The sequence below is a fragment of the Larimichthys crocea genome, chromosome X (assembly GCF_000972845.2).
Source record: "Larimichthys crocea isolate SSNF chromosome X, L_crocea_2.0, whole genome shotgun sequence".
Classification (NCBI taxonomy): Eukaryota; Metazoa; Chordata; class Actinopteri; family Sciaenidae; genus Larimichthys; species Larimichthys crocea.
Window position 1 is genome coordinate 31,019,468 of NC_040020.1, and position 16,251 is coordinate 31,035,718.

The 16,251-nt window shown below is 37.5% G+C and overlaps 1 protein-coding gene across 1 annotated transcript in view; it reads right to left on the reverse strand.

Moving 5' to 3' along the window:
- Window positions 1-16,251, reverse strand: part of LOC104925305 (protein phosphatase 1 regulatory subunit 29) — a 208,862-nt gene that overhangs the window by 61,875 nt on the left and 130,736 nt on the right. Inside the window, exon 4 of the mRNA XM_027282861.1 lies at window positions 1,064-1,112. The gene's annotated coding sequence lies outside the window, so the exon portion shown is untranslated. The remainder of the gene's footprint in view (window positions 1-1,063; window positions 1,113-16,251) is intronic.

The following is a 16,251-nucleotide window of genomic DNA, read 5'->3' on the forward strand; positions in this document are numbered from 1 at the left end:
GTCACCTCAAAGGTTTTTCTTTTTTTTTTTTTTTACATTCAGACACATAAACACACTCCGGTCTAAAGAAGATACTGCAGTTTGATTCAAGGGGGCGGGGATTCTTATCCTGTTGAAAAATAAAACTTCCATCTCACCCAACATGAGCTATTTAGAACTTATAGCAGTACATATGCTGCAAGTTGACATTAGAATTACAATTTTACATTATAATCCCATTGAGAGCAAATTAGATCACCAGCTGTCCACACACACAATAACTGTCTGCTAGTCTGTGCCACATACAAAACAAATTAAAGTGCCATTTTAATAGAAGAGTCAGGGTCATCTCCTGATTCTTCCTTATTCCAAAGGTGTTTTTTGTTTGTTTGTTTGGTTTGTTGGTTTTTGAGTTGGTTCTATTTAAAAGGAGAAAAGAAAATCAATCAGTTATTAGACACACTTTATATATTCATCTTCACAATTACACAGTTATAATTTCAATTAAATATTCATAGATTTTGTAGAAAGCAAACAGTGAATTTCTTTTAAATTTGGGTTCGTTGGCATTTTGTGACATTTCTATGAAAAAAAATGCTCCAACTGACCTTTGACATCCTTCAACATTTCATGATCTTTTTGTCACATCACTGCTTTGGAAAACTGTGCCACCATGTCATGGGATCCAAAACATTTATGAAAGTTATGAAAGCATGGTATTAAAAAAATATATATAAATAAATAAAATGCTGCATGTTATGGTCTTAAGTTATAACTGTAAGCACATTTATAATGTCACCAAACAGACTGCAGGATCAGCAACCTCATAGCACTGGGGCCCCATGTGTTTTGGTCAAGGACACACTGACATAAATGGACACTCTGGCTACTGTAGGACGGTCACTTTGCCCGCAAGAATAAACTGCATTTGTTAGTGTGCATCATGGAAGAAAAATGTTACAACATGTCTCTAATGGTGGACAAACTATATTCCTGAAATGTGCCTCTGTAGGTGTGCAGGTGTGTGTCCTCTTCATGCATAGGTCCGCGCCTCTACAGAGCACAAGACAATGGGAATAATTACCTCCAATTTGATGTCCTCAGATCGTCTGCCAGTTGTCAGTGATGAAAGCCTGCAATAAACAGAAAAGCACAAAAAGAACAAGTTGAATCAACCATCACTGTCATCCATTGCTTTAAGAAGGGGCAGGTCCCTGCCTAACGGTGAGTGGAGGATAATTAGACGCGAGTGTCCCTGATTGGTGCATTTGTCTACATCAAAGAGAACTAAGTAGGGAATGCAGCAGCTGGACAGGCTTTACATGGAGGAACAAAGCAAAAAGACAAAAACGGAGAGAAACCACATCAAAATATAACTCTGTGGACATTTAGCAAAAAAGCCTGATGTTGGTTATTGCCATGTCAGTTCAAGCTGAAACATTAAGGGATGGTAGGAGCTGAGTGGTTAGAGAAATAGACCTATGACGTCAGAACATCGGCTGGCATGCTGGGAAAGAAGAACGAATGCATAATTCTGACTGTTACTTTCATAAACAAGCAACATTAGACTGCTCAGTGTGAGACTGCAGCAGCAACGAGCTGCTCCCCAAAATGAATCAATGTAGTGGGATCACTGTGACACAGAGTATTAGGGTAAAAACACTAAAACACTTCACATCCTCCTGTCCTGTATGCTATTTGGAAGGAGGAAAGCTGATAATGCTAAAATGTTTCTTTTAAGTATAGGATTTGTCTTTGGTTATCAGAGATGTGAGAGTTATAAATACTTTGAAAGCATACTGGTCTGGACTGGTGAATCGGAAACCCACTAGTCAATAATAAAATGTCGTATTAATGAGCTTGAGCTCGAAACGGTTACATTTTCTGACAAACTATTTGCTCTCTGCTGAAAACATAATAAACAAAGTAAAGTGACAAACTGAAATTCAAAATAACAAAATGAAATCAAATTCTTTTAGCACTTCCATTTTAAATGTACATACATGAAGCATTAGTTGAAGTGTAAGCATTAAAAGTAGCTGATGTCTCAGTTTGAGTGAAACCATCGAAAGCAGATGAACTCAGTTAAATAATATGAAATTAAAGCTGTGAAACAGTCTGACAGCCAAGAGTTGGAAGCAGTTCAGTTGTTATTTGACGGGTGAGAGATGAAAAGCAATAAAGGTGTGTCACAATGATATGTAACGGATGAAAGCAGTTGATGAGTCAGTCAAAGTGAAAACACTGAAGGCACCTGCAACACCATGTAAAGTTCATGAGACAGCTGAGGACCGCGATGATTAGCTGCTTGCTGCAGCTTCATTTCTCTCGCTAGTTTCTCTCAGTCTTGTTTGTTCAAAAATAAGATCATCTTGGCAAAGATCTGTGCAGTCTATGCAACTTTCAACCCATTTGTCTTCATTCATTCCCCCAAAAGACTTCCAAGTCCAACACTTACAAGATAAGTTAAAATCTCTGTGTAGAAGATAAAACAGAAAGTCATAAGTGAGTCACTTGTTGATAATCACTTGGTGTCTATAGTTTGCTCGTTTTTAGACTTCTGTTCAAAACTGGGGATTTAGTCACTCTATTCATCGTCCTGAAGGTTAGCCTCAGAACACAACACCGTGTTCGCGTTGGGAATGGATGAGCCTGTATTGCAGTCACTGATCAGCCATCAATCAACAACCGTCTGCTAGGTCATTCATCAGGTAGACTGAGTGGAAGTAAATGCTGAGCTCATTTGTCTTCACTCGACTTAGATGTGAGTTTGACACACGCAAACACACACGCACATCAGACCTTACAACTGTACTTGTTGAACTACTTCTCAAACTGGCAGGCGATCTGTTACAATTACTGGCATTTTATTTTAACCTTGATGAAATAGGCGTGCTAATCAGGACTTCTGAAGAGTTTGTGTGTAGTTGTGTTACTACTACAGCAAAAAGTGAAGAGAGTTTTTACAAATTGAGGACATTTTAAGGACATCTTTAAAGTGCTGTTTAAGGTGTTAAGAGTAAAGGGTTGAAATTACCCTAAACTCAACGACCAAAAGGTAGATAGGAGCAACAAAATAAATAAAGAGCCTTGCCTTTTTCTGCCATTTCCTTAAAGGCAAACTCCATCAAGGTTACCTCAGGCTTCAGACTTAAGCTTAACAGAAAGACTGTGTTCAAAATGGAGGTGTGGGGTCTAAAAGATGTGGGCATTTAAGAGTCAGTATAGGGTCTAATAAAAGATTAAGTGAAGTTATTAAATCCAGCTTTTTTGTAGCTTGACCCACTCTAGAGAAGAAAAGCCAGGATACAGCTTTAATTTTGACCATTCTTTTTAAATGTTGTATTACTCCCCCAACTTTATGGAAATGCAATACAATCAAGGCATATTAATGATTGCAAATTCAATATTTACACTTCCTTTAGCTCTAGTTTGGTCTCCACCAACTTGATTACACTTCCTTTAGCTCTAGTTTGGTCTCCACCAACTTGAGAAATAAATGTTGCTGTTTTTTTTTAATTATTATTATTAGTGATCATTCACACATATAAATCCAAAATACTACACACATGGGACAGACAGACGTGAATTGTCAGAGTGGTGCTGCTCAAGGCATTTTGGTGGTGATCTGATTCATTCTAAAGCTATTGGTCCACACTCATAATATGGTCTTAGGTGGTTTTAGCCGGTGAAGGAAATGGCACATCTATTCCACTTTCTTCACCGGCTAGTTCATAACTTTGCTATCAATGTAAAATGAAACAGCTAAAAGACCAAAAGTACACAAGAGACAGAGCTGCAGAGTAGGACGACAACACTTTGTGGATTTGTCATTACAAGTGACTCATTTCACATTACATACAGTGTGAACATTTGTTCCATCACTTCATATTAAAGAGATGATAATCCTCTCAGCAGGAGGGGAAACAACTGAGACAGTTGACTGTGACTGAGGTGTGGAGTAGTGCATACCAGTAAGGTGATGCTATAGATCATAGCCTGTTATCCACACTCGAGTGGACACCCTATTGCTTCTTCACACACCACTGCAGCCGCCTAAGTATTTTCAAGAGAAATCCTATCATCTTTAAAAGACTAGACAACAAGAAAACATGCTGACATGCTTCAAAGTTTTGTCAAAGTCATTGGGAAGAACAACTCAAGGAGCTTTCTTGAGTTTAATGTATGTTTATATATGTTTTATATGCTTCATGATAACAACAAGTGAACAAAAAAAAATGTAGAGAGAGCAAAGAGAAATTACTTTAACTTATCTCCTGTCAGTGACAAAAATCAGGATAACAAACAAAGCTGAACTAGATCAAATAAATTGAATGTCAAAAAATGAAGAAAAACAAAACAAGAACACTTTCAAAGCATAAATGAGTTTGACGTAGTAATGTAAATACATTACATCTTTACACCTTCCCTGATCAATCAAATTTTACAAACTCAAATCACATTCAGAAACTGTCTTCCTCAATCTCTATGTTTTAAGCCTATATTTGTCCCTTTATGTGGACAGAGGGCCAATAATTCTTTATGCATGACACAGATTGTCTCTTTATTGATGTTGACACTCTCCAAGACTCTAATTATGTAAAGTGCTGACCTGTTGTCAAAACAAAGTTCAGCTTTAAGCTAATTTGACAGGGCCACTTATTTGCCCATTATTTCTCTCCAGCACAGTGTGAAATATGAAAATTAAAAAGTGCTGTTATGGTTGTTTTGTTGTGTGCAATTGATTAAAGGCTGTAGCTGATACATGAAACATGCACTCTTTGTGATTTGAACTGAAATGACAACTGTTGTATGTTCTCCTATCTGTGCTTTCAAATGTATTTTACGTCATGTCACTGAACTATGATAAGCAATTATGAACAACAAAATGAACAAGATGCAGAATGTCAATAATTTAAAAAAAAATGTTTATCCAGGCTGATTGACAGGTAAACAATAATCAATCTTAATTTTGCATACTGCTTTGTTATAGTTAGGGAAATGCTATCACCATGCATGCTTAAAATTAGAACAACACTGCTGTCATTAACAGAAACCAATGTTGATCTGACTATTAGTACTACCAATCTCCTGTGATACATTTTAGTGACCCAACTATTCACCTGAACTTGCTCCCAACAGGGCAATGCACAATGGACAATGCATGTCAATGTGTTTTCTATGTAAACGATCACATAGGCGGTGTCTTGATAAACATCACTGTGGCCTGACACACTTTCAATTTTCAGGATACACCAATTTTTCCATTTCTCAGTTTTTATACTCTTACAAATATCTTTTAATAGAGCAAAATTCCCATGACAAATAATTTTGAACTTTTACAAAAGAATGAACATGTGTGCTCTTCAGACATTTTGTGAGATGTTTCTAAAACTTCTAAACTTTCATGTTTACAGAGGACAGTGACAACAAAATGGATCAAATAGCTGGCAGGTTACAAGTCGAACATAGTTGCAGTACCAGTACACATTAATTGAAGTGTATGAAGTAATTATGCCTTATCAATGACAACTTAAACTGGGGGTCTTCAATTATTTCACAAATTATCCTTGAATGTATTTATACCACATAAACAACATGTAGTCTACTTTTCAGAGCTAATGCACATTTGTGTATTTTATTCATTTGAGTGTCCTTCAGAGTTTGTTGAGACAGACTAACCCCTGTGACTTCACTACAAACAAGTGAAACACATTTTGAGTCAGCTATAGAATACCTCCTACAGAGCCAAACATCACATAGACACCAGCAGATGACTCCTCCTCAAACTCATAAACTGCTGAACCCCCACAGAGGGATGGGTTTGTTTCATCGTTCACTGAGCTATGAACATACACACACTCCATATTGCTTTAGTTCTCAGAACCATCCTCTGACATTCACCTCTTGGAATCCTTCAGCGGCAAACAGGAGCCAAATTTCTAACTAGCACTTAAAAATTTGTCTTGTCAAAACCTGCTCTTTGATGAACATGTTGCTTGGAAATTAATGTGAGGCTCATCAAGAAGCACACAGATGGAACTAGTGAAGGTTAAAAACAAGCCTTTCCTTCCTCCCTTGTGTGCAAGGACCAAATCAAATTAGAGATTTTCAGCTTTTGATTTTTACAGATGTTCATTACAAATACAAGGATATGTGAAAATGGTGAACAGGGTAAAAGGTTTAACAATAGATATAATTTGTAACTTGTATCTGATTACAAATTCACTAATTTGCACGGATTTCTAGTGAAAAAAATATTCATTTAATTTCAGTTTCAATTTTGGTGACATTAGAGGACACATTTTGCAAACACTCTAGGCAAATAGAGAATAAAAAATAAATAAATAAATAAATAAAATTCTTAATAAGGAAAAAGTTTGAAAAAATTAGTCTGAAAGAAGTCAAATTAGCCCAAAATCTCAATATTGAGAAGGTTAGCCTCAGAACACAACACCCGTTCGCGTTTGAATGGATGAGCCTTATTGCAGTCACTGATCAGCCATCAATCAACAACCTCTGCTAGGTCATTCATCAGGTAGACTGAGTGGAAGTAAATGCTGAGCTCATTTGTCTTCACTCGACTTAGATGTGAGTTTGACACACGCAAAAACACACGCACATCAGACCTTACAACTGTACTTGTTGAACTACTTCTCAAACTGGCAGGCGATCTGTTACATTACTGCCATTTTATTTTAACCTTGTGAAATAGGCGTGCTAATCAGGACTTTCTGAAGAGTTGTGGTTAGTTGTGTTACTACTACAGCGAATAAAGAGATTTTACAAATTGAGACATTTTAGGACATCTTCAAGTGCTGTTTAAGGTGTAGAAGTGGTGTAAAGGGTTGAAATTACCCTAAACACCAAAAGGTAAATAGTAGCAACAAAATAAATAAAGAGCCTTGCCTTTTTCTCCCATTTCCTTAAGCAAGCCTAAAAGGCAAACTCCATCAGGTTACCTCAGGCTTCAGACTTAAGCTTACAGAAAGACTGTGTTCAAATGGAGGTGTGGGGTCTAAAAGATGTGGGCATTTAGGAGTCAGTATAGGTCTAATAAAAGATTAAGACGTTATTAAATCCAGCTTTTTTGTAGCTTGACCGACTCTAGAGAAGAAAGCCAGGATACAGCTTTAATTTTGACCATTCTTTTAAATGTTGTATACCTCCCCCAACTTTATGGAATGCAATACATCAAGGCATATTAATGAGCAAATTCAATATTACACTTCCTTTAGCTCTAGTTTGGTCTCCACCAACTTGAGAAATAAATGTTGCTGTTGTTTTAATATTATTATTAGTGATATTCACACATATAAATCCAAAATACTACACACATGGTACAGACAGATGTGAATTGTCGAGTGGTGCTGCTCAAGGCATTTTGGGGTGATCTGATTCATTCTAAAGCTATTGGTCCACACTCATAATATGGTCTTAGGGGGTTTTAGCCGGAAGGAAGTGGCACATCTATTCCACTTTCTTCACCGGCTAGTTCATAACTTTGCTGTCAATGTAAAATGAAACAGCTAAAAGACCAAAAGTATACAGAGACAGAGCTGCAGAGTAGGACACAACACTTTGTGGATTTGTCATTACAAGTGACTCATTTCACATTACATACAGTGTGAACATTTGTTCCATCACTTCATATTAAAGAGATGATAATCCTCTAGGAGGGGGAAACTGAGACAGTTGACTGTGACTGAGGTGTGGAGTAGTGCATACCAGTAAGGTGATGCTATAGATCATAGCCTGTATCCACACTCGAGTGGACACCCTATTGCTTCTTCACACACCACTGCAGCCACCTAAGTATTTTCAAGAGAAATCCCTCATCTTTAAAGCTAGAAAACAGAAAAAAATCAATGACCCCCCAAAAGGGGTGCTGAGTGCTGAAGTGCTGACATGCTTCAAAGTTTTGTCAAAGTCTTGGGAAGAACAACTCAAGGAGCTTTCTTGAGTTTAGTGTATGTTTATATATGTTTTATATGCTTCATGATACAACAAGTGAACAAAAAAAAAATGTAGAGGAGCAAAGGAAATTACTTTAACTTATCTCCTGTCAGTGACAAAATCAGGTAACAAACAAAGCTGAACTAGATAAATAAATTGAATGTCAAAAAATGAAGAAAAACAAACAAGAACACTTCAAAGCATAAATGAGTTTGCATAGTAATGTAAATACATTACATCTTTACACCTTCCCTGATCAATCAAATTTACAAACTCAAATCAATTCAGAAACTGTCTTCCTCAATCTCTATGTTTTAAGCCTATTTTGGCCCTTTATGTGGACAGAGGGCCAATAATTCTTATGCATGACACAGATTGTCTCTTTATTGATGTTGATGCTCTCCAAGACTCTAATTATGTAAAGTGCTGACCTGTTGTCAAAACAAAGTTCAGCTTTAAGCTAATTTGACAGGGCCACTTATTGCCCTTATTTCTCTCCAGCACAGTGTGAAATATGAAAATTAAAAAGTGCTGTTATGGTTGTTTTGTTGTGGCAATTGATTAAAGGCTGTAGCTGATACATGAAACATGCACTCTTTGTGATTTGAACTGAAATGACAACTGTTGTATTCTCTATCGTGCTTTCAATGATTTTACGTCATGTCACTGAACTATGATAAGCAATTATGAACAACAAATAAAAAAAAAACTGTTTATCCAGGCTGATTGACAGGTAACAATAATCAATCTATTTGCATATGCTTTGTTATAGTTAGGGAAATACTATCACCATGCATGCTTAAAATTAGAACACACTGTCATTACAGAACAATGTTGATCTGACTATAGTTACTACCAATCTCTGTGATACATTTTAGTGACCCAATATTCACCTGAACTTGCTCCCAACAGTGGATGCACAATGGACAATGCATGTCAAACACCCCATTGTTTTCTATGTAAACGATCACATAGGCGGGTCTTGATGAAAGTCATTGTGACCTGAACAATTTTCAGGATACAGTCTCCTCGATATTCTCGTTCACTTCGCGATCGCTGTTTCGCAGATTTTTTTCAGTGTAATTTTGCATGCTTTTTTTCAGCGACTGTACCTATGACACCATTGTGTTCTGCGTTCTAAACTGGCTAAGGGAAACCACATGGTTTCTGCGTCCTATTAACTAGGGAGTCTGTACAAAATGCGGTAAAAGCTGTAAGTAGTGTTGGTTAGGGTTTTACAGGCCTTAAAAATGATAATAATTGTACATTACTTCGCGGATTTACTTATTGCGGTTTATTTTTGAACGTATCCCCCGCGAGTATAACAGGGACCACTGTACACCAATTTTTCGATTAAGGTTTTGACACTCTTACAAATATCTTTTAATAGAGCAAAATTCCCATGACAAATTATTTTGACTTTTACAAAAGAATGAACAGTCCATGTGTGCTCCTTCAGACATTTTGTAGATGTTTCTAAACTTCTAAACTTTCAATTTACAAGGACAGTGACAACAAATGGATCAAAAGCTGGCAGGTTACGAGTCGAACATAGTTCAACGTACACATAATGAGTGTATGGTAAATGCCTTATCAAGACAACTTAAACTGGGGGCTTCAATTTCACAAATTACTTGATTTTTACCACATAAACACATGTAGTCTACTTTTCAGAGCTAATGCCCATTTGTGTATTTTATTCATTTGAGTGTCCTTCAGAGTTTGTTGAGACAGACTAACCCCTGTGACTTCACTACAAACAGTAAACACATTTTGAGTCAGCTATAGAATACCTCCTACAGAGCCAAACATCACATAGACAAGCAGATGACTCCTCTCAAACTCATAAACTGCTGAACCCCACCGAGGGATGGGTTTGTTTCATCGTTCACTGAGCCATGAACATACACACACTTCATATTGCTTTAGTTCTCCGACCATCCCTGACATTCACCTCTTGGAATCCTCAGCGGCACAACAGGAGCCAAATTTCTAACTAGCACTTAAAAATTGTCTTGTCAAAAACCTGCTTCTTTGATGAACATGTTGCTCAGAAATTAATGTGAGGCTCATCAAGAAGCACACAGGGAACTAGTGAAGGTTAAAAACAAGCCTTCCTCCTCCCTTGTGTGCAAGGACCAAATCAAATTAGAGATTTTCGCTTTTGATTTTTACAGATGTTCATTACAAATACAAGGATATGTGAAAATGGTGAACAGGGTAAAAGGTTTACAATAGATATGATAATTGTACTTCTATCCGATTACAAATTCACTCATTTGCACGGATTTCTAGTGAAAAAATATTCATTTAATTTCAGTTTCATTTTTTTTATTAGAGGACACATTTTGGCAAACCATCTGGCAAATAGAGAATAAAAAATAAATAACATAATAAATAAAAAATTCTTATTTTAAGTTCTTCTTCATATATATATATATATATATATATATATATATATATATATATATATATGCCTGTATTGTTTCACTGATTTCTAGTCCCTCCGCAAATGGTTACCTCACACTTTTGCATTTTTTATAGTGCAGTTTCATTCAGAAGTTTGTAGTAAAAGAAAATAAAAACTACATTTGCATAGCTTTTCTTATGACAGGTTAATTTTAATGTAATTTCATAGATGAGATGATGAATAAGTTTGACTTGCTGGAAGCACTCTGCTTTATCATTCTGTCTTCAGGATTTTACAGAGGTGCCCACATTTATTTATTTATTTTCTCAGCTTTGTGTTGCAGACATTTATCGAACCTGTGTTTAATTCAATCTATTTAAAAAGTATCCTACTGACACCGTGTTTTATAATTTCAAACACTGAGCAACTAACAACTGAACAACTTGAATTTGGTTCAGCCGGAGAATGGAAATCAGTCACATAGCAACAACGGTAACCACAAACTGTTTTCTTTTCTTCTGCTGCTGCCTTAAGAAAAAGATTTGGCATGTGGACACAGAGCTTTACACTTTCTTTCCATATGGGACCTAATCTTTGACTGAGGAGATCATATAAAAAAACAAACAAAAAAAAACAAAGACATAAAGTCAGAGTGTTAAGACAGTTTGAAAACACATTTAACCACATCAACAACAAAAAACCCTAAGTACAGAACATCTCCACTGCAGATATAATGGCCGTGCACAAGGAGATCAACATTTGTCCATGTTAATATTATTTGCACTCTGGGATCTTCACTTCAGTCCATTAAAGGAGAGAAAGTGTCAAAATTAGAAGACTGGAAAATATTCGTCAACTGTATAAAGGTTTTTAGTCGCATAGCAACAGTAGCTCACAAACAATTTGTTCTCAAAGTATTTGTTTAGAGGCGCTGGCTAAAAACAGATTCAATCTGTGGACACAGGGGTTGAGACATGCTCAATAATGGGTCAGCCACATGGGTGTCATGTGGCTAACCCAACCCCGCTGTACCGCTTACAGAGCGAAAAGAGAGGAAAGAAAAACTGAGGCAGGTACTGAGTGAGTGAGTGTGTAGAGAAACGGCAAGGTAATGACTGTAATTCAACTTCACCTTCTGGGTAAGTGAGTGAGAGTGAAAGTTTAAAGCTTGGATCAATGAGTGGGAAAGGAGACCACGGTTGGAGACTGACATTTGTGGGGTCAGTGAAAGTAGGAAAAAAAAGGAGGGAGGGGAGAGAAAAGAGAGTGTGATAGAAAGAGAGCGATTACAAGTTAACAGCTATGGTTTAAAGTTGCAGATTCGAAGGAGCTACAATGCAGAATGATAGATGCAGGAGAAAAAAATGCATGCCCTTTTTTGCCAAAGAAGCTACCGCTTTCACTGACTGGTTCCATGAAAAACGCAATGATCACATGCGAGTCATTACCCGTACACACTCTACAATAGACACACACACACACACACACACACATTCATCTTCCATGTGAAGATCACAGTGACATACTGGCTCAACACACACAAACATTAATCACTGCTGCAGTCTAGAAGGGAAACCAACAGCGTATTCCCCTCAGGGCAGCAGTTCTTCTACTGTTTCAGCTCAGCACCCTCACTGAGTAAATGTAGCTTCTCACCCTGGGACAGAAAAGTCTACTGTCTGAGTGTGTGTTTGAATGGCTGTGTATCTTTGTGTTCTTGTGCTGGGTGGGTGAATTGTGTATTGGCTGTATTCCCACACCAATACACAATTCATGTAGGCAGTAATACATGACTCTGTGTCCTGATATACTCAAATAATGTATGAAATGTAAAAACAAAGACGCTTTTTCCACTACTGAGTCCATTATTTTAGTATATCAGAACACATCAGAGTGTATTAATGTGCTTAGTTACAGAAGAAATTTTCAAGTTTGTTGGGCGATAGTTTAAACCAGAAGTTCTCAATGTTTTATATTTAAGACCCCCACCCCTACCTGCCATCTGACCAAACTCACAAGGCCATTGATTTCCCCACAGACGGGCAACAACTAATTTGATTTTGGCTTTAATTAGTGTTTTAAATTTATTGAAATAACAGCACATCCAAAGTCAACATGTTTGCTTTAGGCTTAAAAGAACAATAGTTGATAGAAATACATTTGCATAGTATAATTATAAATATGAGCATTATAGTATATAGTCTATTTACGATTAATATCATTGAGAGCCAATGGTGTTTGTACTGATGAACAGATTTTTTGAATGAGGTTTTGGGGGATATACACTTCCATGTTTGATCAAGCTCCACCTGCACATTTCAGCGACATCGACATTAGCTTAAGAAAAGTTTGACAGCAGAGCTGCCTGTAAGATAAAAAAAAAAATAGCAGAAATAGCTGGAAGAAATGGCAGCTCACTGAAAAGCTGAGCCAATTCAATTTCTGTAATAACTGCATCCAGTATTCACAGCATTTGCAATAAAAGCTTTGTTTCACTAGTTGTAGTCTTCAACACATGCAATAAGAATGCAGGGCTCTACTCTGCTATTACCTTTTGCAGAAAAGCACGAGATGTTTCTGGTCAATCAAGATTTAACTTGCACCTGTGTCACTGAATCATTGTGTGCATTTAGAAATAAATCAAATTTGCAATTCATAACATTGTTACCACTTGTTAATTAATTGTTGTCTTGCTAAAATGTTTCACTATTTGAAACAAACACTGTACGGACACATTCACGAGCATGCCAGAGCCTTGTAGGATTGTCTGTCCCAGACAAAACTCTTCGATCCAAGACAAAACCCTCAGGTCAACACAATATCTGCAAGTCACAGCAGGTCCCCCAGTTAGGTTGATGGGTCAGAGACTGGTTCACACCAAGCTGTGAGTCACCAGCGATGCTACAACAGGTCAAACATGTTCAAAGACAAGATGCCCTTGTAGTTGGGGCATCTTGAATACCTATGAGTATGAGATGGGATAAAAACAAAATCAAATGAGAATGCAACAGGAAACAAGACTGGAGGAGGATGGTGGCAGCAAAAACAGACAAGCCATTAATTACATTATATTAGTGGAAACTGATTTGATATATTAGTCAAAATTTGATTTGTGGAAGTAGTAGTTTCATTTTTTTGAACCCTGAACTTGATAATTATGATTATGGTATTGTTTTTTTGTTTGTTTGTTTTGACCAGACTTTAAGGAAAAGAGGTCGAGTTAGGAATTTTAGGCAGCCACTCCAGGCAGAGAGGATTGTGGAGATTGTGTGCAAGATTGCAAGAGTGTCTGTCTTGTTCTGTGAATCTCAGCATGTGCAAGTAAACACACTTGTGAAAGTGTGCATGTGTGTGTGCGGGCATGTGTTGTTTGACAGGTAAATGGAGCCTCTCACTCCAAATAGCCCATATAGTCTGTGCCTCTCGCCTTCTCTCTGACAAGAGTCTCTTCTCAGCACTAATAGTCCATCAAAGTCCTCAGCTTCTTCTCTCCTTTTGTCACTGTTCTGTTTTACTCCACACCTTTCTTTGACCTTCCTCTGCTCACGTCCTCTTGTACCAGACTGTCTCTCCATTTGCGGTGACACAGTATATTAAACTCCACAGCCTCTGGCATTTTTTTCTTTCTTGTTTGTTTTTCACCTAATATCCCATCAGTCCTTTTCTCTTCCTCATTTCTTCCTTCCTCTCCTTCCCCATTAAACTCTTACTGCACTCTAACATGCATGGTCGGATGTAATGTCGGCCTAAACAAACACACCATTAATTGTCCATTAATTTTACTTCCACTTTCCTCTCTCTTTCTCCCCTTGTAAGTTTCCTTTCTCCTCACGTCTTCTCCACACTCCCTCCTCTCCATTTTAACGAGAACTTTGGAATTTTGTGTTTTGGTTGTATGTATAAAATTCGTATTATGTCTCATATCATTATGCTAGAGTTAAAACTAATAAAATATTCCATAAGTGTATGGGTTAGGAGACCAGAAAATGCTCATATAGTTAATTCTGGGGGTTGTGGAACAAGTAAAACTCTGCCCAAAATCGCTGTTATGCCTTTGAGCAAGGCATTCACACATACTGTACTGATTCAGCTGCTCAATGGCCAACACTAAAAAAAAGGACTGTGCTTGTGAAGGTAGTGCAGAGCTTAAACAGAGCAGCAAAAAAAAAAAAGTAAAATTGCTGTCATATTTCTAATCTTTCTCTCATTCCTCTTTCGACTAATAAAAACACTCCGCCAAATTGCACCTTCTCATCATCTTTCACTCCTCATTGGACCATGTTCCCCTCCACGCTAAACTGGGTGTTTGGGTGCCGGGGCCAATGGATTGCTTTCAGTGAAATTTGCTACATATTTTACAGCAGGCAGCTCCAGGCCATAAATCATCTTCTGGCAGTCTAGATGTATGAGTGTACTCACACACTATGATGCTGCTCGTGTGTATTTGTTGTTGCTCACAACAACCAATCCAAAGGTCAGGTCTATCAAAAGCTGGCTGATTTTAGCAGCACCATCAACACAATTTTGGAGTGTTTCCGGTCATCGCATTCAAGAATGTCTCAAAAAAAAAGAAAAGAAAAAGAGCGTCACTCATTAAGTTTGGAATAGTGACTGTATTCATGTTAGAAAAATAAGTTGACACTTTCAATTATAGCCACTACATTTCATAATTACAGCCTAAATTAGCGAGTGAGAGGATAGAGTCTGCAGCAGCATTTGCATTTTAGACATGAAACTGATAAGCAGCAGGAATCTATAAGGAAAGGCTTTCTGCGACCAATTCAGCACATTCAGATGTCAATTTTGGATGATTTCCTGGCTCATCGGTTGTGACAAGTCTGGGTTGGCTCTATAACTATAACTTTTGTATTGGAAAAATACTGTAAGAGCTCAGTGTGGCAACTCACAGGGAGTTATTCATCTTTTACCATGAAGGAGCAGTGGTTCCCACCAGATATCTGAGCTAGAAACAGCCAAAAAATGAATGGGTGTGTATTGCGAGAACTTTTCCAGAGCTAGAGTGACATCACATTTCTTTATTTATCGTCACAAAACGGCTATGTAGACGATCAGGAAGGGCTCATCCTGCTTGTGGTTGAGTCGGCGCAATGATTGGAAATACGGTTTGGCCAGAAATCCTTTCCTTTGGCAGACAGAGACAGCAGAGCGTTAGCGCTAGCTGTAAAGACGTGCTATTTGCAAACATTAGCGACCAATGCTAAAATTAGTGCTAATTAAAATTAGCCACTAGGAATTAAATACATGTTAATTACTAACATGCTAATATCAACATGCTAATGTTAATTGGTAACGTGTCAGCGCATCAGCAATAACATGCTAATGTTAACATGCTCATGTTAATTTTAACAGGTCCTGGTTTCTTGGCAACCACAGCCTGCTTGAAGGAGGAGAGGGGGGAGGGGGCAGCAGGCAGAAGCCGAGCGGCGGCCATTTTAGTAGTTCTTGGCACTTAATTTGAACTTGTCTGTCTAAAATGGCAGACAGAGAGTAAAGACATGCTATTTGCTAACATTAGCAACCAATGTTAAAATTAGTACTAATTAACATTAGCCACTAGGAATTAAACACATTAATTGCTAACAGTAGCTAACGATAATTGCTAACGCATAATCGCTAACAAGCTTATGCAAACATGCTCATGTTAACTGCTAACGCATCAGCGCTAACATGCTAATGTTAACATGGTAATGTTAATATGCCAATGTTAATTGCTAGCGCATCAATGGTAATATGCTAACGTTAATATGTTAATGCTAACATGCTAATGTTAATTGATAGTGCATCAGCGCTAACTTGCTAATGTTAACATGCTAATGTTAACATGCTAATGTTAATTGCTAGCGCATCAACACTAACGTGATAATGCTAACATGCTAATGGTAACA